At 49.2% G+C, this 26,121-nt stretch overlaps 1 pseudogene; it reads right to left on the bottom strand.

Annotated features, from left to right (window-relative positions):
* Window positions 1-461: 461 nt before the first annotated feature.
* Window positions 462-26,121, bottom strand: part of LOC146812272 (uncharacterized) — a 41,555-nt pseudogene continuing 15,895 nt past the window's right edge.

The raw sequence follows: 26,121 nt of genomic DNA, 5'->3' as shown, positions 1-26,121 counted from the left end.
TGTATGATTTGCTTTGTTCCTGATATTATAGCAACCCACGATTGAACAATAGAATAATGATATTATAAGACAAGACACTTGTATGTATGTGTTGGTGAGACATAGCTGTGTTCCTGAGTTAAACATTATGTACATGCAACATATCCATGCTTAAACAAGTAGCATGTTTTGGCATTGTAAAGTTCACATGGAAGTGCATATATACATTACTAGATGTGAAATATACTGCAGCAGACAATGCGTTTCTGACTAGTAGCATTTATTGCAGTGAACAAGGAGAAAATAAACATTGAGAAAACCAAACAGTGAAAATGAAAAGTGAAGAAGTCAGTCCTGGTGAACCCATAAATGTAGATGCCAAATTGTTTGAAGTCCAAAGTCCAAAATACTACTCCCATCAGAAAGGGAAAAGTGTCCGGAAATAGTCCAAAGAGTGAATGTGTTGTACGCACTAGAGGAAATTAAGGTTGAGGTTTCTTACTGGTGGGGGTGAATGTCTTGCCATCCACACCGCCTGGATTTCTGCATGGACGTCCCTTGCTGCGGTGAAGGGGGGATCTGCTGCTGCTGAGACAGGGGTGTCTGCAGACATGTCTTCCTCTGACGGGGTCTCCCTTCCTATGGCTGCCGCAGATGTAGAGGCCCCAGTTGTAGTTGGACCACAGGAAGAGATAGATGGTGGTAGAAAAACCTTGCAGAGGGTTGTGTTGATGTCCTGCAGCACCCCAATGTTCTGGCCCATGTTGGTGTTGTGTGTGGCCAGATCCTGGTGTATGTCCCTCTGCAGCTGCTTTATGTCCCAGATTTCCATCAATACCTGGCCCATCACGCCTTGTGAGTCCTGATAAGTTCCCAAGACTTGGTCAATGGTGGTTAAGGTGTGAGTTGCCCCAGTGGCCTCACTCGGCGGGCCCACAGTTACCCTCTCACGAAACCTACTCAAATGGGCCTTGGCCCAGAGTGCCCTCTCCCACTGGTTCCTGGTTCCTCTATGACTTGGTGATTGTCACCTCAGGGTCAAGGACTCTGGGGGCACAAGATGGTGTTGACTGTACTCGGTAAACTGGTTGGGGGGACAGGGGTTGGCTTAGGTGTTGCAGCTGGGGTGGAAGGTGATGGTGTGGGCACAGTGAGACTCACTGTTGCCGTCTGCCCAGACTGACCAGATGTGCCAGGACCGTCATCAACGTCCACAGGCCCAGGAGTGTTGTCATCACTGAGGGCTTTATCCGGGGGTGGATTGGGAGTCTGTTAGATTGCCAAGCTCTGCCCAGATGCAGTGCCAGATCGACATGTTGTGAAATATGGAACATTGTTATTGTGGAAGTGTGATATCTACATCCAAATGTTTTGTGTCACAGTAAGTAGAGAGCTAGGAAAAACAAAATTGGTAGAGATTATTATTGTATTATATTTATGTGGTATAGAACTTGTTAAGGAGACATTCAATAAATGGACTAGAATTGAGCAGCTCATTAGATGTGCTGATGTGTTGCATTTTGGATTAAGGAATGAACATGACATCTCCCAAACATTTAAGCCAACACAGTGGTGAAATAACATGTGTATTTGACCATTCCAAGGCTTAGTTGTGTACAATACAGGTGAACACACAACTTGATTGTATATTTAGCATTAGTAATGATGTGAGCAGTGCAGAGTCAGTGGGTCACCGGCCACTGTTAATCAGCTGAGTTACCTTAATGCATTACAAATATTTGAGGTACACACTTGGTATGGTGTCACACATGCCAGGACAACATCAAGCTAAGCAGGCATTGTCTATAGATTGCTCAGTCCATGAGAAGTGGAAATCAGTTATAACATGTTAGACAAATGAGAATGGGCAAAATCCCTATTACATCTTGTTTTCTGCTACAGAAACAGGGCCTCATGGTAGTTGTAGTCATTTCAATCTTAACTTGCCAACATTTGACAAATGATTATGTCCATGAGAAGTGGAAATCAGCTGTAATATGGCAGACAAATGAGAATGGGCAAAACCACTCTTGCATCTTGTTTTCTGTTACAGAAACAGACCGTCATGGTAGTTGTCGTCATTTCAATCTCTACTTGCCAAGACTTGACAAATGGTTAGTGTTACATACCTGTGGCTAAAATGCAGTTGAGCTGGACCATACATTTACATATTGACACATATAATGGTTCCTGGGGTGATAATTTCATATTAAGATACTTACAGACAGCATTCCAACATGTGACATGTAATGGAGATTGATACATGTGATCTTATATGCAACAATACACATTGAAACTGACAATCGAATATCTCTGATACTTTGAGTACTGCATGCTAGGAGAGTAGATCGAGAACACAATAGCAAAAGCTGGGATGAGATGAGAGAAAAGAGGACATTGAAGTTAGTGAGAGTGAGGTGTAACTTATCAGACTGCACGCCCCCAGCTATTCCTGTCAAGCCTTCAGAATGCAGGATGGCCATGATCTTCTCCTGCCAGGTAAGCAGTTGTAATGGGGCGCTGGGAGGACCACTGCCAGTCTTTTGGGCCTCCAGGTGTTGCTTGGAGGCCAGGGAAAGCATTTTCGCTCTCAGGCCGTGCCACCTCTTCCTAATTTCCTCCTTTTTGCCCACGGTGTTACCTACAGCTTTTACTTTGTCGACTATCCTAGACCGCATTTCCATTTTCCTACTGAGAGGAGTTTGTTGGACTTGGGCTCCAAACAATTGTGGTTCTAGTCTTATGATTTCATCCACCATGACTGAGAACTCAGGCTCTGAAAATGTGGATTTATTTGACATAACATAACTCTGAATTAAAGTGAGAGACAATGACTAACGAAAAACACTAAGGGATATTAGTAAAAAATGCAAAAAAGTGTGTGGAGGGTGTTAAATGGGATAGGGGAAAAAAGGAAAGCCTTATGTGACCAGAATTGCTGCTCTGTCTTGCTGTGTGTGGAGAGGCATAGGATCATGGTCTGGGATGCGGTGTGCTATATAGTATGATCTGCAGGTGAGTCCACTTGGTCAATGGATATCAGCTGTATTGTATTTGTATCCATCCAAAGGGCACTGTTCTCGTGATTTGCTGAGAGCATACTGCAGCGGCCTACCGCCGCTTAGGAACCACCAGTACAACTGTGCTTCATAATCAGCTCGGTGGGAAACCGCGGACCTGACGGCTTGCGAATGCGCACACCAACATTGCAGTCCACCATGGCCCAGGCGGGACGCACTCCACCGACAGCGGTCGGCGGTTCAGGCTGCATGCATCGTAATATGGCAAGTGGAAGACCGCCGGTTTAGCAGTCTTCTTGGGACCGTCGATGTGGCGGTCCGGCAGTAAGACTGCCAAAGTCATAATCAGGCCCTAGGATTTAAGAGAGGTGAGAGGCTTGGCCGTGTTATCCTCGCCTGGTTCAACTCACCTGGAAACTGCCATAGATTATTATCATCTTCCTGGTTATAACGTATAATTCAGGATGAGATTTTGGAGTGAACCCTTATATTAAATGGAGATATTCTTTGAAAACTGAGCATCAATTAATGTTGTATCAAGTCTGTCAGAGCGAACTTCATTGTCTTTTGATGGCCATTCTGTTCCATCATTATCATCATCAAGTTTAAATATAAACCCAACATCATCTTTGGCAATATTAGGTTTATTATTGATAATGCAAGGGACCCTACAAGGTGTGTTAGAGGCGTTGGTATTAGTAATTGAAAATACACAATTCGTTCCAATGGCCTGCAAAATATAACAGGTGTACTTCAAAAGGTAAATGTCTACCTTTGCTAATAAGACCCACAATTTAAACCCCAGATGATGAAACTAGTGATTCTACCAATATACCCCTAGAAGGGGATAACATTGATTGTGGAATTCAATCTGAAGCATTACCTCAAATTATTATTTCAGTTGAATGTAATGGGACTGAATATATCGCATTCTGCCCAATAATTCCTCAACTTGATAATACCCACATGCGCACATCCATGGGACAATCTTTGGAGTCCACCTGGAGGAGAATTCACAGGGGGAGAGGGGTGCAAATATGGGGCCACCTTCAGAGCAAACCACGACACCCCCCAAGTGACCAACTGTCACACGCCCCAAAACACCGCAGCTTCCCATGGAATGTGACTTTTTATGCCCACACTGAGCGACCACGGGCCAGCGCCGATCCAGCCTCAATTATGTCAATTCTCCAGTGCTCCTAATATGAAATTTCCAGATTTCAGTGGGCCACTTAATGGAATGCCCTTTGGTAGCTGCTGCAGACAGAGGTGCTTAGTGAGAGGCATGAAAGTAAAGGGGGCAAGGAAGTCAGAAAACAGTGCAGCACTCTACCACTATAGACCAATATCACTCTAACAACAATATTATGTCTTTTGAGTCTTTAATATCTTTGGAAGACCCAATGTGGGCTCTCCAAAGCAAACCTGTTCATTCTTATATTTTATTGGTGGAGTAATTACCTTCCTCTGCTCAGCTCAACCCCTATTCTGCTACCTTTAGCGACTTAATCACCTTTTGAACCACCTTCACTATGCCCCAATGACATGACCAAACAGGTCGTGTCTAAGGTACCTGTGCCATATGTGTGCAAAGGTGGAACTCAACTGAATCAATGGTAATATCAGCACAATGACCAAAGCGCAGTAGCCAGTGAAATGTTACAATAGGTCAACTGCTGGCAACTGCCTCAGATAAGGCCCAGTATGAACCCCACAATACTCAGCGATCCTGGTAGCCTCCGAACGGAGGAGAGTAATAAACTCTGTCACTTACCTCTTTGTCTGTGACCCATATGTTAATCGGAAAGGCTCTCACTGTTATGGCAGCCAGCAGCCCCCGCCCGCTCTACGCTTGTCCCTTCAGGCCAAACTCGGGCTCCTGGGTTGTATTCATTCATTGGTCAGGAGTAGCAAACCAAAGGAAAACATAAGTGGGCGGAGGGCACAAGCATCAAAAGCATCTAGCAACTGCCACTAATCTGTGTTCAAGCAAGGTCAGAGTTCAGAGAAGCAGCATAGTTTCACATCATTACATTCTGGGGGAAGAAGCCACAGGCTAAGGTGTTCAGGAATCACTCACTGTGTGAGTATCAGTGATGTTCCCTAATTGTAGTGTAGTATGCAGTAAGGGCAGCAAAGCTTTAATGCCCAACCTCCTACAGTCTTCACAAGAAGCTATTATTCAGTAGAACATTTTCTGTGAAAATTTGTATTTTCCTCTCAATGTTATTTGCATAATATGCTGGGCCTGTTTTCTCTACTTTCAATCAATCACCATTAACCTGCTAGAAATAATTTTGTATTTTTCTTTTCTTAATTTGAACTGTCCATCTTTTTTATATTAGTTTAAAACAGCAGTACCAATTTTGCTCTATAACTACACTTTTCTGAAAAGAAGTCATACATCACATCTCCAGAACCATACCCATAGTTTAAGGAACAACCACAGGAGACATAAGAAGAGCAAAATCTGAGCTGCACTTTTACGCACAATAGCTTACACATATTTAATGGCAGATTTAGATGTTGGCAGGTAGGATACTCCATTGGAAAGGCAATGGAGTACCCTGTCCGTCAAACTGAAGTTCTGCCCATCTCATTTAGAGTTGGGTGGAACTTCATTATGTCAGCAACCATTACGTCTCTGACATACACCTCCGATGGCCTGATGGAAAAAGGGCCGTCGGACATTTACCCATTTAACCACACCCTGATTAAGAATTGCTGGTCAAATGGCCAGTTTTTATTGTCAGGTAAAAACTGGTGCTAAGGGGCAGTGACAACTTTTTAATATCCAATTAAATGTCAGGTCAGGTGAGCCAGTCCCCGATGGATGTGTGCACTTTCACACTGAAGCTACTAAAGTTTATATTCCAAAATTAAATAAACCATAATCCTTCTTTAATAAAATGATTCACTTATTTCTGCTTTGATTAAATCATAAATTTATTGTAGAATCTTCTTCAGTTTGTTTTATGCTGAAAACATTCAATAATTCATCTTGATTCCATCATTGCCATTTTTTTAACATAGTCCAATGCATTTCAGGTCTGTGTTGACCCTTCATCTGGTGTCTAAAAATGATATAAAAACAAGAACCACATCAGTCCCTTTTCTATTCAAACACATTTACACAACTGAAATTCAATGTACATACCAAATAATTAAATTGCCAAACCATTGGTACACAATGTCATGATTGTTTCTTACAGTAACCTGCTATAACTACTGCCATTAGTATGCTTCCTAAACTGCCATCAGTTAACCCTGGAAAAACATGATGCTTTATCCTATTTGCAATACATTTATGATTTAATCAAAGCAGAAACAAGTGAATCATTTTAGTAAAGAAGGATTATGGTTTATTGAACTTTGGAATAGAAACTCTAGTAGTTTCAGAGTGAAAGTGCACACATCCATCAGGGACCGGCTCGCCTGACCTGACATTTAATTGTTCTCACAAGGCACTTCAAGACACAGTGCAACGGATGGAGTAGCACAAAATCAAATTTAGTGAATGTTTTTGAATATTTGGATTACAGAGTGCACTGGGAAATCTTATTAACTTGATAACATTTTAATATCCCCGACGCCATGGGTGAAAACTCCCACGGAACTGGGAGCCAATATTGTTTTGATTTTTAAATACAAAATCACCAACGTTCTATTAAAAAACCTTAGCAATGCACTGAAAAAACCAAAGGGACATTATAGTTAGGTGAAAATGTCAGTTAAAAAATACACTTTTAAACTAACAAAACCATTGAAATTCACCAGTTATAGTTACCTCCTCTCAAGTAACTACAGCTCGTGCCCTACTATGGCAGCTAATTATCCCACATATTACATCACAAATGACATGATCTATGACATCACTGTTAATATCACTGCAACATTTGAAATTACATCATTGATGAATAAACTGTGCATTGTAAGGACACAAGTGGTATATTTTGCTAGTTCTGTTACTTTAAAACAGTATGCTTTAACTGACATTTTCATCTAACTATAATGTCTCTTTGTTTTTTTCAGTGAATTACTAAGTGAATTTTATTGCAACCGGTGCTGCGTTCCTTTAATCCACATCTCTTTTTTTTGTTCATACAGCTGTGGGAGGGCTCCAAGAAAACATATTGCGGTATTACGGTGAAGGCACAGTGGGTCTACATGTCCATGGCAGCTGCTGTTGGCAACCCTTAATCAGATTCCAGCCACTTTCAAATGTGTACCACTTCTTCATGGTTCTTACGTTTGCTGCACCTGACACCAGTGAGCAATGTTTCCTGGAACTGCATCGTCCTACAAGGTACGTGCTGAGGCAGGGCCTGGAGTGCTTCCTCTTCGAGCAGACACAGTCCACAGCTTATTTAGAACACGACCACAGGGGTAGCTTCATTTTAAGGACTTGTACACTATTTCAGTGCAATATGTAAGCACAATGCAGTTGCTGGGCATTGTATACACTTACCTCAGTCAGGCTGTTGAGTATGACTGCCTTCTAGTTACACCACCAGGAGGTTATAGAGCCCATACATCTTTCTCTTTATTAAGGGTTGGGTGGGTGTCTGAGATCTCCTTGGGTAGTTTACACTGTAGTGTAGCTACCTTTTATAGCTTTGAAGTATTGTTTAAGTCCTACATTGTTATTTACTAATTTCACATGCCTCATAATTGTAAGTGAAGGATTTTCAGTCCTTGGCAGCTAGTATCTAAGTGGGAGAGGACATTTCTCAGTGGTTCAGCAAGACAGAGATCCAGACACAGTTCCTGTCTAACATTATGATCGACAATCTGAAGGCCTTGCCCATGGCTTTAGCAGGGTCTGTAGCAGCTAGCAGACACCTTCACTTGAGAAACTGGAAGGTGAAGGCAGCAAAGTAGAACTGCCTACCGTGAATGCCCTTCTTGGGTAACAAACACTTTAGTGAAGAACTAGAGGAGGTACTGTGAAAATAATTTAAGAGCCAGAAGCACACCCACCTTTCTTGATGTAAAAGGAGATTGTGGGAAGGAGCTAAGATGAAGCCTGAATACAACATGAAGAGGAGGCCAGACTTCTATTAGAAGAAGCCTTGTCTTCAACCCAAAGGGCCTTAGTGTGGTTCTACACCTCAGCAGTCTGATGGGAAGGGAAATTCCAAACAGAGTTCCAGACTGTGCCAGAATCCCCATTGGTCCAGTGGGAGGTCAACTTCCACTTTTTCATCAAGTTTGGAAACACTTGATTTCAGACAAATTGATCCAGAAGATCAGTTGTCGAGGTAACTTTTTAGAAATATCTCTGGAGTTTCCGGAACCTCACTTCATTCAAACACCAGAGGACAGGCAAAGGAAAAGCTCTCTCCAAGGGAGCTTTTCCCTGCTGGAGGTGAACAATGCAATAGTTCCTGTTCAAAAAGTCTCTGGTGACTAGCGCATGATTCCAGACTTGGGATTTCTCAATCATTGCATTTCCATTGTACAATTCAAAATGAACTCCCTCCAACGAGGCATCCTTGTGATTTTCACAGGGGATTCCCTGACAAAAATACAACTTCGGGGCACCTACCCCCTTTTTGGGTAGATCTACCCTATGAAAGAGTTCTCAGGTTTGCGGTAGGTGATTCTGAGAGAGAGACCTTCTTCTTCAAACCTGACTAGGTGGATAAAGATGGTAATCTCCTTAGCCTATCAGAAGTGTGGTAAAAAAATCCCTGATATGATTAAAGCCCACTCTGTCAGCAGAATGGCAGCTTCCTGGCCTGAATGGGCAGGGGGTTTCCATTTGGGATATTTGTAGAGCTGCCACCTGCTCCTCTCTGTCTATGTTGTTTTGCAATACATATTGAATGCTGCTCAATATTCTGAATGAGCTTTGGATCACAAGTAGTTTTAGAATCCATGTTGTCTTAAAGTACTATTCTTATATCCTACATAGAGGGTTGCCGTTTGTTTTTTTGGAGGAGGATAATAATGAAAGAGAACACAATTCTTTCTCCTCTGCATAATCTACTGTGGTTTCTCATGATGGTTAGTTTTGCTTAGGCAGATACCTAAAATAAGTAATGGAACAATGAAGAAGAAGAGAAGGTAAAGCTTGGATTACTTCCTGGTAATCTTCATTACTCTGATTCTTCCTTACTTGTCCTAGTACTTACAACCCTCACTCCTACCTAGGGGCCGACTCCGATTCCGGCCGCAAAACGAACTGACCGACACGGACCCGGACCGAATACCGACCGACACGGACCAGCGCCGTACAACCCGGGCAGTACGATGCAACGCGAGTGAATTACAACCGACACGTACGGAATACAAGCCGTACGACCAAGCCGGAGGGAAAATAGTGATCCGGCCGGAAAACCGACGCGATATTCACCGACCGACACGAACCCGGAATCAACCCGATCGACCCGTACCCGCGATGTACGATTAGCGCAGTACGATGCAATGCGTGTAAAACCAGACCGACTCGCACGGAGACCAAGCCGCACGACCGGCATGCACAGACAACCCGGCACACAAGTAATAGAGACCGCCGCGAATGACGCCTACCAAACACAGAAGACAGGCAGCATGAACGAGGCAGAAAAGCCTGCACGAGACAGCGGCGTCCGTTTCCGTCACATGAACGTCTCCTACATGCCTACAAAACACAAAGGAAAAAACACAAAAAAAGGACCAAACAAGCAATGACTAAGCCAATAAATACCCAACACAAATTAATTGGACAAAGACACACCCACAACTACAACTATATAAAGGACTACAACCACTACCATCATCCCTTGCAAACAGGAGACACAGCCAGCAGCAAACACCAGTACACAGCAACCGCAGACACACTCACAACTCACCCATCACACAACTCACACACCATCAGCACCTCATACAAAAGCACACACACATACACACAGCAAAACTAACACCAAACCAACATCACTTGCACCCTCACACACACATCCCTCACCACCACCACCCATCACCATGCCAAAGAAGGTTCCAAAGTTCACAGATAGTGAGTTAGAAGTGCTGGTAGACGAGATCATCAGAGTAGAGCCACATTTGTTTGGTACATTGGTTCAAAGGACCCCCATCTCACAGAAAACAAAGATGTGCTCGAGGATTGTGGACAAGGTAAATGCACAAGCATCAACGTTGCGCACAAAGGACGATATCCAGAATAGGTGGTATGACGTGCGCAGGAGGGTCAAGAAACTCATCAAGAAAGATCACGCCTTGAGTCAGCGCACCGGCGGTGGCCCTCCTGCCAAACCAGTCTACTTCAGGACCTGGGAGGAGAAGGTGCGGGACATCCTACCAACAGAGAGCGTCCATGGCATAACAGACATCCCAGAGACTGGTGAGTATACAAACAACAAACCCAAGATTGTTTGGCAAGGGGACAGTGAAACCATGCACCCCAAGCAAACCTACACTAACCAGTAGATAATCAACCCAAGATGTGTATGCCAGTCACACAAACACAATACCTGCCATCTCATAGTGACTGGGGACTGTGTCATGACATGCACCAACCTGCAAACAAATAGAGCAAGCCACTGGCACTAAGCCAAATACATCCAGCAAGACAGTTTGCCACCACAAACACACCACCTCACAGTGCAGCTGACTGTCAGGAAGGAATAGTGGGGATGGAGGTGAAGTGAGTGTAGCCAAAAGCATGATGGGGCCTGTAGTCACAGATAATGCTCCCCCTCCTCATTGGCCCATCAAGACCCCTCTGAAACATGCCCACATTACAAGGAGTGGAAAATGACTGACAAGATGGCTGACACTGGGTCCGGCTAAGGGTGGTGTGAAAATCAGAAGCAGGACACCACTGACTGACATCCTGAAAGACAAATTGCACGCCCTACAATGGAAGCACGTGTCATGATAGGAAGGAGGACTGACAGCCCTGACCATACTAATCAGCATGGGGAGGCAACCCCCCAACACAAACTCCACACAACTCACCGGGTACAATGCTTTGACACACACCTCATTGAAATATCAGCAAAAGATCCCCTGTTCTTGCTGCTGCTGTGTGAAGCACAAGGGCTCACTTGGGACTTGTAGCCAAACAAACACCAGGATTTGACTGTCAGCCATCTTGCCATTGCTGCCACACACCCTCACAGGGAGGCAGAGTCAAGAGGGAGGAAGCATGGGCATGCTGGGAAGGGGGGTGTAGCCAAGAGTATGATGGGACACGCAGTCACAGACAACCTACACCCACCCACATGGCCCAGCAAGATCAACCTGAACCAAACTCGCCTCACAGGGAGTAGGAAGGGACCGACAAGATGTCTGACACTGGGCTCTGTTGTGGGGAGCACAAGGCCATGCTGGGACTGCTAGCCAAACAAACACCGGGATTCCACAGTCAGCCATCTTGCCATTGCTGTCACACTTCCTCACAGGGAAGCAGAGTCAAGAGGGAGGAAGCATGGGCATGCTGGGTAGGGGGGTGTAGCCAAGAGTATGATGGGACTCGCAGTCACACACAACCTACACCCACCCACATGGCCCAGCAAGATCAACCTGAAACATACTCGCCTCACAGGGAGTGGGAAGGGACCGACAAGATGTCTGACACTGGGCTCTGTTGTGGGGAGCACAAGGCCATGCTGGCAAATGGCCAACAACAAGATCAAACTCTGTCCGTGACAAGCTGGGAAAAAGCAGTGTACAGGCAGGCATCTGTTATAAAAGTAGAAAAGTCATGTTTGTGAACCAACGATGCATGGAGAAACATAAATCACATTGTGTGTCTCTTCCAAACACAGGTCGTGCTGGGCACCCACTGACAAATGACGAGGATACCCAGTCCCAGACTCTGTTGGAAACTGAGCTCTCTGGTCTGACTCTCTCACTGTCCTCTTCGGATGATTACGACCAACCTGGCCCCTCTGGTGTGAGCCATCATGCAGCACCAGGAGCAGCAACATCTGCACCCCCTGTACCCACGCCTCCACCATCTGGACACCGACAGGGCACCTCTGCCAACACAGACAGACCAAGGACAATCAACACCCACAGCACAGGGACACAGGACCCCCCTGAAGCTACAGCCAACACCACCAGCAACACCACCCAAGGGGTGCCAGGGTCACCTGTGCGTACCGCCACTGGTCCTGCCCGTGTGGAGAGGGGTGCTGGGAGGGGTGGGAGGCACAGGGCACACCTTGCAGAGGGGTCTGGACTGCATGATGACCCCCAACTAGCACGCATCATAGATGCATACCAGGATAGCACCGGAGGATTTGGCCAGGTAGTGGGGATCCTCAAGGACATGCAACAGGAGCAGGTCACCCACCATGCCCGCATGGACGCAAAGTGGGATGCCCATACTGCGGTGCATCGGGACATACTACAATGCCTCCACCAGATCAACACCAACCTGTCCCCACCCCCCTGTGTGCCCACAACATCTGTCACAACACCATCTGCCAGTGCCACAGGGAGGGAGGAGGACTCTGGCGGAGAGTCCCCTGCACCGCAGAGGCCTGCACATGAGGATCCCCCCCCCCCGGAAGAAGAGGGGTCGTCCGAAGAAGGACATGTGAGAGGCAGATGTCCCAGCACATCCCCCAGGGCCTCTAAACCTGTTCTGGACAATGTTCTTTGTGCGCAACCCGTTCACCTTGTCCAATCGCACACAACTCGCCCACATGACATGGAGGGTTCATGTTGGGCCAATGTATCAGATGACTGTGGACTTTACTCTGGATATTTCATCTACCATCATGTCCAACTCAAATGTGAACTTTGGATTCCCAAACCACTGTACAGCACCCAACATCCTGTGCACCTCACTCACACATGTTTATAAATAAACTCACCAGTACACCATACTTGCCTCTGTTGTGATTCAAACTTGTCATATTCAGGACGAAGTCGATCTGCTACACAACACAGTGCATGCCAAATACTGCAACAATGTGACCAACGTAAGGTCAGTCATGGGCATGTGACACATGTGAGGGAGACACACCACTATGGCAACACAAAACATACTCACCATAGCCATGTGACTCATCACACACAATGATGTTGACCTGAAACACATTGGCATGCACAGACACAACACCAAGCACAGTCAGTGGTAACAAGTCCACAGGTGAGGTAAGCAGATGTCACTCAGATGTGGGAAGACAGACAACGCACATAACAAAGCGGAGCACAGGTTCATTACACACCAGCAACACGTTTATTCCACAATAGTTGCACGGTAATTCTACGTAACAGTGGACACACGCTCACAATGTTTTGGAGAATGGAAGTCCAGGGATGTGTGGTACATCAGTTGATGGGAATTCTCAACTTCCACACTGGTGTTGGCCTCTGGATGTTGGGGGTCAGTGTTGACCACACAGCAGGCAAAGGACCCTGGGAAGGACAGACAAGATACAGTCAAAAGCACAGACGAACAGGAGAAAAATGCAATACACATGACATGCACAAAACATGTTGCAAAACACCTACACAAACACTAGTTAGCAGTTCCACCCTATTGTGGAGTACACACCACCTGAATGGACACATCACAGCACGCATCCAGTCAAGTGGCACACAGACACACTCAGACAGCAACAGAGCTGGCTCGACATATTCCTGGAAACTCACTTTCAGGTGAAGAAGTTGTTGATGAGCTGGGAGCGGACGTCACCATCATCTTCATCATCACTGGCATCCTGGCCCAGGCCGGGATCCTCCACAGGTGCCGGACATTGGTCATCGTCATCCTCATCCAGGATGAGAGGCACTTCCTTCCGCACCGCCATGTTGTGTAGCATGCAGCAGACCAGTATTATTTTGCACACCTTTGCAGGCTCGTATGGGAGGGCCCCTCCGGTCTTGTCCAGGCAGCGAAAGCGGCTTTTCAGGAGGCCGAATGTCCGCTCAATCACCCTCCTGCTCCGACCATGTGCCTCATTGTAGCGCAGCTCGGCTGGTGTCACAGGGTTCCTGAGGGGTGTCAGCAACCACGGCATGTTGGGGTATCTGGAGTCACCTACACACACAAAAATGAACAAGTAGATGAGTTTGGTAGGAGTGTGGAATACAACAATGACAAACACACAATGAGAAACAGTCAGTACACACCGACAAGCCAGGCACGCTGAGCTGGCATCTGTGACATCAGCGTTGCAATGTGACTACTCCTCATTATGTAGGCATCGTGGGCCGAACTAGGGAACCGTGCACACACATGTGTGATCAACATGTCAGCAAGACAGACCACCAGAGCATTGATCGAATGGTAGTGCTTCCTGTTACGGTATCTCTGCTCATGTGCCTCTGGTGGTATCAGGGCAACATGTGTCCCGTCAATGGATCCAAAGACGTTTGGCATCCTCCCCAGTGTATAAAAGGCATCCTTAATTTCAGGGAGTTCATCTTGGCTTGGGAACTTGATATACAGGTCGAGGAATTGCAACATCCCCTCCAAGACATCGTGTAGCACCCGACTAAACATCGTTTGCGACATGCCACCAGCAGTAGCCACAGTGTACTGGAAGGTACCAGTAGCAAAGAAGTGCAGGGCTGCCATCACCTTCACCTCTGGGGTCAGTGCTGGAGGGTATGTCCGGCCAGGTAGCAGATGTGGTGCCAACTGCTCCGCCAACTTCTCTATCAGTGGACTGGTGAAGCAGTACCGTCTGATGCTGTCGCGTTCCTGGATGGTTGCAAGGTCTGGGAACGGACGATGCACAGCTGGTGCCCTGCAGTACAGAGATGCACAAAGGAAGATTGTCAGTACAACCCCCCATGTGGCCATGACCACGATCACTCTCACATGCTAGTTCATGACATTACACAATGTACTGAGGTGTGTGCTGTTGGTCATGGACACATATGTCACCTACAAGATCACCACCTCACATCTCAATTCTACATGTCCACATGAGTCCCATGTAGTGCAATGGGCTAATCATCTGGCTGTGTCACCCAACCTATGTGCTGCTGCAACGTTCAAAAAACCCACCCCAGTGACTAATGAGGACTCATGTCTCCCAGGCATCACAGATCTTTGCCATCCAGAAACCCAGGCTCCCTGTATTGCCACATCAACACAGCAATGGACATGGCATAGCACGTACACACCACAAGGCAAGCGTAAGTCCCACAGGTAGTGGCCACTGTTGTCCATGCCGGCCCTACATGTACGTCTCTTAGACACACACCCCATCAAGGTTGATGCATATACCACATGGATGTGGCGACTGTCACCCATTGGTAACATGTGATCAGACACATCTGAGAGACAACTTGCACACAGACTGTGGGTGCTCATCAGTATTGGGGCTACAGGTCTCACTGTGACGTACATGCCATCACCCCCAGGACTCAGGGTGTATGTGACATGCCCCAAACATATCCAACCTGACACTGTGGCCTTCACTCATGCCAATTACTGTCCAATTGCACATCACAGTGCAAATGTGCACAACACACAAAGGACTCTCCCCCATGTACAAGATAACAGCCTTGGAGTGGCTGCACAAAGTGATAGACAAAAAAACTGCAGTGGCCCCCTCAAACACCCAGGGAATGCCGCCTCACATGCCATGGGACACTGTGTGGCCAATGCTATAGTGTGGCAGGTGTGTGCAGGTGTCCATGGCCAGTATATGTGTGTTGCATCCGTCTAATAGTCACACTAATGCGGTCCGACGCGGGTGACAATGCCTACGCATTGCACGGGTCATGTCCGAGCCGTGCGTAGGCCTTGTCATTGAATGCAATGAGGTCCGACGCGGGTGACAATGCATACGCATTGCACGGGTCATGTCCGAGCCGTGCGTATGCCTTGTCATTGAATGCAATGAGGTCCGACGCGGGTGACAATGCGTACGCATTGCACGGGTCATGTCCGAGCCATGCGTAGGCCTTGTCATTGAATGCAATGAGGTCCGACGCGAGTGACAATGCGTACGCATTGCACAGGTCATGTCCGAGCCATGCGTACGCCTTAGCCATTGAACCGTATGGAGACGAGTGCATGTGTACGTTCAAAATAAGCGTTATACAATCAGTTGAACGAGCAGGGCGCACCCATTGGCTCAGGACTGTCATGGAGACGGATGCAGATTCAAAACTTGTACGAGTTGTGCACTGGAAATTCAGTTGGATGCCTGCAACAATGTTGCAATTTCAAGTGTTCCATGAAGGTGAAGATTTGAACGATGCGGAAGGCGTGTACGAGTCGTACTTTTAAATGGATTGGCCAGATTCATAGAATGCAACCGTGTTGGACCTATCACTTTGGACACATGGCACAGAGTCTGCCTCTGCAGCACAGATATAAGGCTGGCTGGACCCCAGGGAGCTCACTTGCCTGCACTACATGCTACTGGACCACATCCCTGCTACCACTGCTGCTGTCTCTGCATCCTCTGGCTCCTTCTATGGCAAGTACACTGGAGAGGGCCCCAGCCTTCACTGAGGAGGAGAACCAGGCCCTGCTGGACGGGCTCCTTCCGGAGTACAGAAAGCTCTATGAGACACCAGGGGAGCAGGTGAGTGTGCTGTCCACTGCCTTCCTAATTAAGCATGTTGTCTGACTAGCAGTACTAGCAGTGTGTATATCAGTGGCAAGCATTATCACTGACTACTTTCATCCCCCAAAGTGTGTAGGGACATGTACTGAATATTTTTCCTGCTGCTAAAGTGCATTTTTGCCAGCTTAGACTATCCATGCATTGTTAACAAGTCAGACATGCATGTGAGTTTTCATTCCCCATGGTTGCACTACCTGTGCAATTATTTTCCCTTTGTGATGATGACATGTATATCTAATTGTGTGCTGCACAAATCTGGGGCATCTGTGTTAATGTACTTTTCACTTTGTCCTCCTCCAGGTTGATGCCCACCAGAAGCAGGAGATCTAGCTGACCATCGCCCGGGCTGTTCGTTCTGTGGGGGTCTACAAGCGCCGCATCCGCAACTGCCAGAAGAGGTGGCAGGACCTTCGGGGCTGGACCCAGAGGATAGCTAGAGTCCAGCTGAAGCTGTCACCTCCACGCAGGAGGGGCGGACACCGGACCCTGACGCCCCACATGCTCTGGATACTGGCGGTGGTCTTCCCGGGCCTGGATAGGCAGCTGAAGGCCAGACAGCAGCAGGAAGGGAGTAAGTCCATGCCTGATCTGTGTACTATGTCTGACATGCAAATAGCAGTCTTTTGTCCAGGTCACACTTCCACATTACGTAGGTCTTATAGTCCCCAAATCAGGTCCTTCATCTGTGTGATGCACCCTCCTCATCTGTTCCACAGGTGTGGCCCCTACAGTCTTTGGATTGTGTCACTAGGACACTGTGTCCCTGCAGTCAGCTATGTATCAGGTACCAGTCAGCATCAGTTCCCGTGACTCTGTTGTGTGTGTCATGGGTGGGTCAATTGTTTACACAATGCCTGAGATCTGACATGTGAACTGTGTGTGCCCTTGAGATGTGTACCAATTGCAGGTCTGACTCGAAACATGTTTCTGGATTATTCAATACAAAACCATGCAGCAGGTTACTCCAATTTTTGGGCATCAGGAGTAGGTATGGCAAGTATGCCACAATTGCTTAGCCACCTGACAACTGTCCGGGGCAAAACACTGTTTCACTTAGTCCTGCCCAGTCCTGCCCCCTCAAGGGCATTCAGAAACACTCTGTAATCCCACTCCTGTGTGTGAAATTGCAGGTTGTGCTTCGTGACATGTGCCCTCAGGTGTGTGCCTCTGTGTCATTAGGGTGTGGCTTGTTGCTACATACAACTGGGGTGTCCATGATTCCGAGGGTCAGTATGACATCTGCAATGTGACTGTGGGAGACAAGACCTGTGTTACATATAGGTGTGTGAGCAACTGACAGCGCACAATGGTGTATGCAACTCTGTCCCTCATGCAGCTGGGTTATATGCATGGCAGACTCTGATGTGTTAATGTACATGGAGTCGTGTTTGCTGAGACTCATATGTCTGATATTCATGATGTGGGGTCTTCTGGGTCCTGGATATGTTGTTTGCATGGGATGGGCAAGTGTACCAGTCATCTGCAGAGTCAGATTTGCCCCTGAGCAAGGATTGTGAGTCAGTGCATATTGTTGTTGTCTGGATGCCCTGCCCCTGTGACAGGAGACGGTGTTGACTGACTTACAGGTCATCCCAGTGCCATGGCATTGAACTTGCTATGAGTGAGCCTGCGTTGTGTTCAAGTGTGCACCATGTACCCCATTGTGGCCTTGCCCATCAGGACATGACTACATCATAGTGTGTGTTGTTGACATGCATCCCAAGCATGTGAAATGAGTCTCTGCCCATCCCTTTATCCGGACACCTGTGCGTCAGTCACAAGAGATGTGCTGTGGGTCTAGTGACATACTCCTACATGTTCACTTGCATTTACAACTAATGTGTGGGTGGTGCATGTTGGCACATTGGGGTATTAGCATCCAACATGCAACAGACTTATGTGTGAAAATCAAGGAGGGATATGTGTGCCATGGTTGATATTGGAAATGACAATCGTCTTATTCTAAACAGTGTTGGCACTTTGAGCTGTGTTCAGCTGATGATGTCAGGGCTTGCCCTGTGCTGTGTTGTACTCACTGTGGTGTGTGCAGTCAGTGCAGATGACTGATGTTGTTCTGTTACTTCCTATTCCTATCCAGATACATCCACGGCCACAGGAGGGGACAGCTCCACGGAACAGGAGGAGCCACAGAGCCTTACAGGGACAGAAGGAGAGGAGTCAGGTGGACCCAGTGGCACGGAGGGCGATTTCAGCCACACAGAGGAGTCGTCAGCACCATCCCCCCCAGCTGAAGGCCACAGCAGCTCTGAGGATGACTCCCCTGTGGAGGCGGGTGTCAGCAGCCACCAAACCCCAGCTAGTGAGGCAGTCTCCGCCACCGCCACCACCACCACCACCACCACCCCCCTCCCATCGGCTCCCTTCCCAGAGGTCCCTGTGGGCTCCCGTGTTCGTGAGCATGTCTCCTTTGTGCCAGGCACCGCACTCCCTGCCCCTGTGTCCCCTGCTGCCCTGAGTGAGGAGTCTGTGGACTTACTTAGACAGATGCATGTGGGGCAGACGTTGATGCTGAAGGTCCTCCATGCACACACAGGTCTGTTGACACAACTGGTGTCATTCATGGAGGGCATTTCCTCTGGCATGTCTGCCCTACAGAGGTCCAACCAGTCCGTGGCCTCCTCCCTGACGGCAGCAGTGTCCCTCCTCCAACAGTCCCAGACCCCTCCTACCCCTGCAGCACCCACAATTCCTAGCACACTACCTGTCCAAAACCCCCAAACCCCCAAACCAAGGTCTAGACGTGCACACAAGCAAGCGCAGGGGACTGATTCCACACTCACAGGGGCTGGTTTGCTGACACACACACAGTGATCCACAACCACTCCACAGTCCTCCAAGACCTCTCCCTCCCAGCTCCCTTCCCTTGCCTCACCTGCAACCCCATCCCCCCAGAAGCTCTTCCTCTGTGACCTGGACCTCTTCCCCACCGACCCAGCAGATCCTGATTACAAAGGGAAGAGTCCCCACACACAGAAGGGAGTGCCCCTTACACCCGGACACCCTCCCCTAGGTGCACTCAGACCAAGACTCCCACCCGCAAGTCCCCCCGGCGCAAGAAGAGCAAGACCCCCCTACCAGCGCGCAGCTCCAAGGCAAAGTCTCCATCCTCCATCACCCAGGCTACCACTCCAGAGGGTCCCCCGCCACTTCCTGCCCCGGGTTCCCCCACACACAGATACACCATCCCCAAAATGCTAAGGCCATCCCTCCCTAGCACTTGCTCCTCCACACCTGGTCAGACAGTTGCTGCCACTGATGTGTGGACCGTGTCACCACCCCCTGCCCTGCAGACCTCACCTGTCCCCCATTGCGCTCCCATGGATGTAGGCACTGCTTTGGCATCCACGCCCACCCCGTCTGACTAGGGCACTGCAGTGGTGAGCCAATCCACTCCATCTGACCTGCCCACTGGAGTTGTGCAAGCACCCACCCTATCTGACTTGTGCCACACAGTTGTGACAGCACCCACCACTTCAGTCATCTCCACTGCAGTTGCAAGAATCTCGCCTGTATCCCCCATCACTTCACTGCCTCCTTCTGCTGCGCCCTGATCCTGTCCCTGCGGTGCCTGGCCTGCCCCCATGTATGTCCCTCCGAGGGGATGACCCCGGTCCGTAGCAGTGCAGGCAAGCAAGGTGTGACAGTTGTCACTCTAGTTCACTCCTTGGCAATTTGACATGGACTGGCCATTGGCCTTTTGGTTGCACAGACGTTTCGAATTTCATATACTGAATTTGTGACTCTAGTTCACTCCTTGCCCTTTGGACATGGACTGGCCATTGGCCTTTTGTTGGAACAGACGTTTCACTTTTCATATGCTGAATAAAGCTTTTTATTTTGTCCCTGTGAACTTGATTTAGCTGTACATCATGTTGAGGTTGTTTTAGATACCCTTGCACCTGTAATGCTTGGTTTACAATGTTGCATACTGATGTGTTGATGTGAGGTACTCCCTGTGGTCCATGAGATATGTATCCTATTCTGGTGGGTAGCCATGTCATCCTTTGAAGCTACCTGGGTGTGTCTGGATCAACCATTTGTGTACATCTCTCTGTGAGCATTTAATTGCCATGGTCACACCTGTGGCTTGCACCCCTGCACATATGATGTGCTTCCCATTGTCCAAATTGTCCTTCCTCACAAATTGTCACTTCCACATACTTCGTGCTCATCACTACTGGCCCTACAGGTGTGGGCATCATTGGTATAGGAGCAACTGGGTCCTCTGTGCAACTTGCTGTACATATGTATTGAGTATGTGCAGATGACTTAAGGGAGACTCACGTACCCAGGCTGTTTTGACCAGAGCCTTCATTGTACGGTAACTGATGGCTGATTGACCAAGTGCTCTGCAGACATGAGTGGGACTTGCGGTGAATATGTTTGGCACAGCTGGGCTCCCACAGGAGTTGTGTCCCCTCAAGTTAGTGTGTTGTCCAGTGACATGGCCTGGGCCCATGGTGTGTATTGTATGTGCATGTGTGTGTGTCCACATCCCTGTCCATACACAGACAGTGTTCCCTTGATATGTTTGTGTTGTTGATGCTTGCTGAGTGGTACTGGGTTAATCCCACTACTTTTCCAATGGGCTACCAGATGTGTGGGTACATGACTCAGTCCTGTTAATTGGTGTATCATCATTGTGATTTGTCAGTTCTGAGTGTTGATGATGTTGTCAGACACAGATGGGACACAGTGAGGGTTCCTCAAGGCACTTTTTTGTTCGCAATATCACGTAGTTGTCCCTAGGTGGTAGTTTTCAGTGATTGAGACATTTGTATGTGTGTGTGACTGCTCCCACTTGTCGGGTTCACGGCAGCGATGCTGGCAGGTGTCAGCATGGGTGCCTTGTGTTCCTCCTTGGCATCTGCATAGTCCTGGGACAGTGGCAGGGATTGTGAAGCTCACATGAGCTTTGAGGTCATGGCCATGTACCGCATACTGTGCAGTGTGTCTGTCATTCCCCAGAGTTGTAAACAGTCCTTGTGTGATGTGTGTGTGCACCTTAGTTCCTGCCAACATTCCTGTGTTTGTCATGTGGGCATGTGCAGTGTCACCTGTCCATGTGGGCTTCACAGATACACATTGTTGCAGTTCAGGGGTGTGGTGTTGATGGTGGACTGATGTGAATGTTTGTATGGATGGTCCCTTAGCTCCCGTTTGTCCATGGATGAGGGGCCATGCTGAGTGATTTGTGTTTGTGTATGTGTGATGTACGTTTGTGGCACAGGACACATGTCTGGGTTTCCCAGTTTGTACGACATCTGCCTTTGTCATCACAGTGGAGGTGTCATGCATGCTTGTGTCACACCAATGTCTTGTCCCTGGGGATTGTGCTGTTGTGTGTCAGTCTCTTGCTGTGTTAGTTGGTGTTCATTCCAGCTAGTGTCACATGTGTTTGTTGTGCTCCCTCTCATCTCCCAACGCCTGATTGCCCACTGAGGGTGTCCCAATGATGGTTTACGTTTGTATGGCACTGTGTCCACATCTGTTCACTGTGGTTCAGCCTCTCTCATGTGTTGTGTAGTTGCCTGTGGATACTGTGACACATACACATGTTGTGTCCGATGTGCAGTGTGAGTTTGCCTGTTTGTGTTTGTGCATCTGCACCAGGGCATTGGTATTGCTGTTGTGGGCCTTTGTCTGGATGCTGTTTCTGTGATTTTGCATGCTGTCCCTGTGAGTCATTTCACATCATTGTGCACATTCATCCTGGTTGTTGGGTGCCATTGCTGGCATGGAATGTGAGTTAGTGAGCTGACACCTACAGTCTACACATGTTGTTTTGGTTGGTGTGTCTATTTTCAAGATGTGTGCATGCTTGGTGATGGTCACTTCTACTGTTGTATGACATTGTTCTGCATTCTGTCCATCAATTGTTGTTTTTGCATTTGTCGCCCCGAGTGGGAAGGGTATGCCCAGACGTGGGTCCCTTGCTCTCCATGCCACTGGAATCAAGCTATCCTGGCTGAAGAGGGGTGAAACCCCGAAACCGGTCCTAGGATGCTTGTTTCCAGTCCAAGGAGGACCTGGCTTGGCAGTTCGGGCTGGACTGTTCCCATGAGGCACAGGGTCAAGACTGATTTGCATATGGCTGGGTTCAAACTGGAACGGCATGGTGAGCAAAAAAACGATGGATTTATGCCCAGATCTCTGTACTGGGGTGAATGTATGACATTGTTCTGCATTCTGTCCATCGACTGTTGTTTTTGCATTTGTCGCCCCGAGTGGGAAGGGTATGCCCAGACGTGGGTCCCTTGCTCTTGATGCCACTGGAATCAAGCTATCCTGGCTGAAGAGGGGTGAAACCCCGAAACCGGTCCTAGGATGCTTGTTTCCAGTCCAGGGAGGACCCGGCTTGGCAGTTCGGGCTGGACTGTTCCCATGAGGCACAGGGTCAAGACTGATTTGCATATGGCTGGGTTCAAACTGGAACGGCATGGTGAGCAAAAAAACTATGGATTTATGCCCAGATCTCTGTACTGGGGTGAATGTATGACATTGTTCTGCATTCTGCCCATCAATTGTTGTTTTTGCACTTCTGCTGTTGTGTCATTGTACGCCGTATGCATTGCCAGCCCCTATATGTGGTGCTTGTCTGCACATGGCCGAGAGTGTTATGTTTTCACAGCACTGTTTGCCTCAACACATCTCTGTGTGTATGGGACACAACCACTATTTTCCCCCAGAAGTGTTTGATGTGTTGGGAGCAGGGATCATACATGCTGTTAGTTATTTGCAGCTTTGACCATGATGACACTTACCTTTTGGTTACTGTGTTGAGGGGGGTTTGGTCCCCATCACCACAATGCTCCACATCTGCTGCATTTTGTGAGCCCCCACTTGACTTCTGTTCTACACAGTGAGGGGGTGTTCTTTTTACATTGCCACAGTGCTATGGTGATGCTTGCCTTGTGTATGTCACACTCATGTGTTGGTCACACATGTGCTGTTACTTACATTGTATGCTCATAGCCATATTCACTGTTGTGGGCATTTGTCACAGACTACACACTGTTGTCATGATGTCGTGGGGGATGTATTTTGCGGACATACCTGATGTTTGTGTATGCTGGATGTGTTGCGCATCACCCATCCTATGGCTGGGGGTGGCAGGGGTGATGGGCAACAGGTCCCCTATGGCTGGGGGTGGCAGGGGTGATGGGAAACATAAGCCCTGTGAGTGGAGGTGGCAGGGGTGATGGGCAACATAAGCCCTGTGAGTGGGGGTGGCAGGGGCGATGGGCAACATAAGCCCTGTGAGTGGGAGTGGCAGGGGTGATGGGCAACATAAGCCCTGTGAGTGGGGGTGGCAGGGGTGATGGACAACATAAGCCCTGTGAGTGGGGGTGGCAGGGGTGATGGGCAACAGGTCCCCTGTGAGTGGGGTGGCAGGGGTGATGGCAAACATAAGCCATGTGAGTGGGGGTGGCAGGGGTGATGAGCAACATAAGCCCTGTGAGTAGGGGTGGCAGGGGTGATGGGAAACATAAGCCCTGTGAGTGGGGGTGGCAGGGGTGATGGGCAACATAAGCCCTGTGAGTGGCAGTGTCAGGGGTGATGGGCAACATAAGCCCTGTGAGTGGGGGTGGCAGGGGTGATGGGCAACAGGTCCCCTGTGAGTGGGGGTGTCAGGGGTGATGGGAAACATAAGCCCTGTGAGTGGGGGTGGCAGGGGTGATGGGCAACAGGTTCCCTGTGAGTGGGGGTGGCAGGGGTGATGGGAAACATACACCCTGTGAGTGGGGGTGGCAGGGGTGATGGGCAACATGTCCCCTGTGAGTGGGAGTGGCAGGGGTGATGGGCAACAGGCCCCCTATGGGTGTGGGTGGCAGGGGTGATGGGCAACATAAGCCCTGTGAGTGGGGGTGGAAGGGGTGATGGGCAACATAAGCCCTGTGAGTGGGGGCGGCAGGGGTGATGGGCAACATAAGCAGTGTGAGTGGGGGTGGCAGGGGCAATGGGCAACATAAGCCCTGTGAGTGGGAGTGGCAGGGGTGATGGGCAACATAAGCCCCGTGAGTGGGGGTGGCAGGGTTGATGGGCAACATAAGCCCTGTGAGTGGGGGTGGCAGGGGTGATGGGAAACATAAGCCCTGTGAGTGGGGGTGGCAGGGGTGATGGTCAACAGGTCCCCTGTGAGTGGGGGTGGCAAGGGTGATGGGCAACAGGCCCCCTATGGGTGTGGGTGGCAGGGGTGATGGGCAACATAAGCCCTGTGAGTGGGGGTGGCAGGGGTGATGGGCAACATAAGCCCTGTTAGTGGACGTGGCAGGGGTGATGGGCAACAGGTCCCCTGTGAGTGCGGGTGGCAGTGGTGATGGGAAACATAAGCCCTGTGAGTGGGGGTGGCAGGGGTGATGGGCAACATAAGCCCCATGAGTAGGGGTGGCAGGGGTGATGGGAAACATAAGCCCTGTGAGTGGGGGTGGCAGGGGTGATGGGCAACAGGTCCCCTGTGAGTGGGGGTGGCAGTGGTGATGGGCAACAGGTCCCCTGTGAGTGGGGGTGGCAGGGGTGATGGGAAACATAAGCCCTGTGAGTGGGGGTGGGAGTGGTGATGGGCAACATAAGCCCTGTGAGTGGGGGTGGCAGGGGTGATGGGAAACATAAGCCCTGTGAGTGGGGGTGGCAGGGGTGATGAGTAACAGGTCCCCTGTGAGTGGGGGTGGCAAGGGTGATGGGCAACATAAGCCCTGTGAGTGGGGGTGGCAGGGGTGATGGGCAACATAAGCCCTGTTAGTGGACGTGGCAGGGGTGATGGGCAACAGGTCCCCTGTGAGTGCGGGTGGCAGTGGTGATGGGAAACATAAGCCCTGTGAGTGGGGGTGGCAGGGGTGATGGGCAACATAAGCCCCATGAGTAGGGGTGGCAGGGGTGATGGGAAACATAAGCCCTGTGAGTGGGGGTGGCAGGGGTGATGGGCAACAGGTCCCCTGTGAGTGGGGGTGGCAGGGGTGATGGGAAACATAAGCCCTGTGAGTGGGGGTGGCAGGGGTGATGGGCAACAGGTCCCCTGTGAGTGGGGGTGGCAAGGATGATGGGCAACAGGCCCCCTATGGGTGTGGGTGGCAGGGGTGATGGGCAACATAAGCCCTGTGAGTGGGGGTGGCAGGGGTGATGGGCAACATAAGCCCTGTTAGTGGACGTGGCAGGGGTGATGGGCAACAGGTCCCCTGTGAGTGCGGGTGGCAGTGGTGATGGGAAACATAAGCCCTGTGAGTGGGGGTGGCAGGGGTGATGGGCAACATAAGCCCCATGAGTAGGGGTGGCAGGGGTGATGGGAAACATAAGCCCTGTGAGTGGGGGTGGCAGGGGTGATGGGCAACAGGTCCCCTGTGAGTGGGGGTGGCAGGGGTGATGGGAAACATAAGCCCTGTGAGTGGGGGTGGCAGGGGTGATGGGCAACAGGTCCCCTGTGAGTGGGGGTGGCAGGGGTGATGGGAAACATAAGCCCTGTGAGTGGGGGTGGGAGTGGTGATGGGCAACATAAGCCCTGTGAGTGGGGGTGGCAGGGGTGATGGGAAACATAAGCCCTGTGAGTGGGGGTG

The sequence above is a fragment of the Triturus cristatus genome, chromosome 7 (genome assembly GCF_964204655.1).
Source record: "Triturus cristatus chromosome 7, aTriCri1.1, whole genome shotgun sequence".
In the NCBI taxonomy this organism is placed as follows: Eukaryota; Metazoa; Chordata; class Amphibia; order Caudata; family Salamandridae; genus Triturus; species Triturus cristatus.
This window is presented reverse-complemented; position numbering and strand designations above follow the sequence as displayed.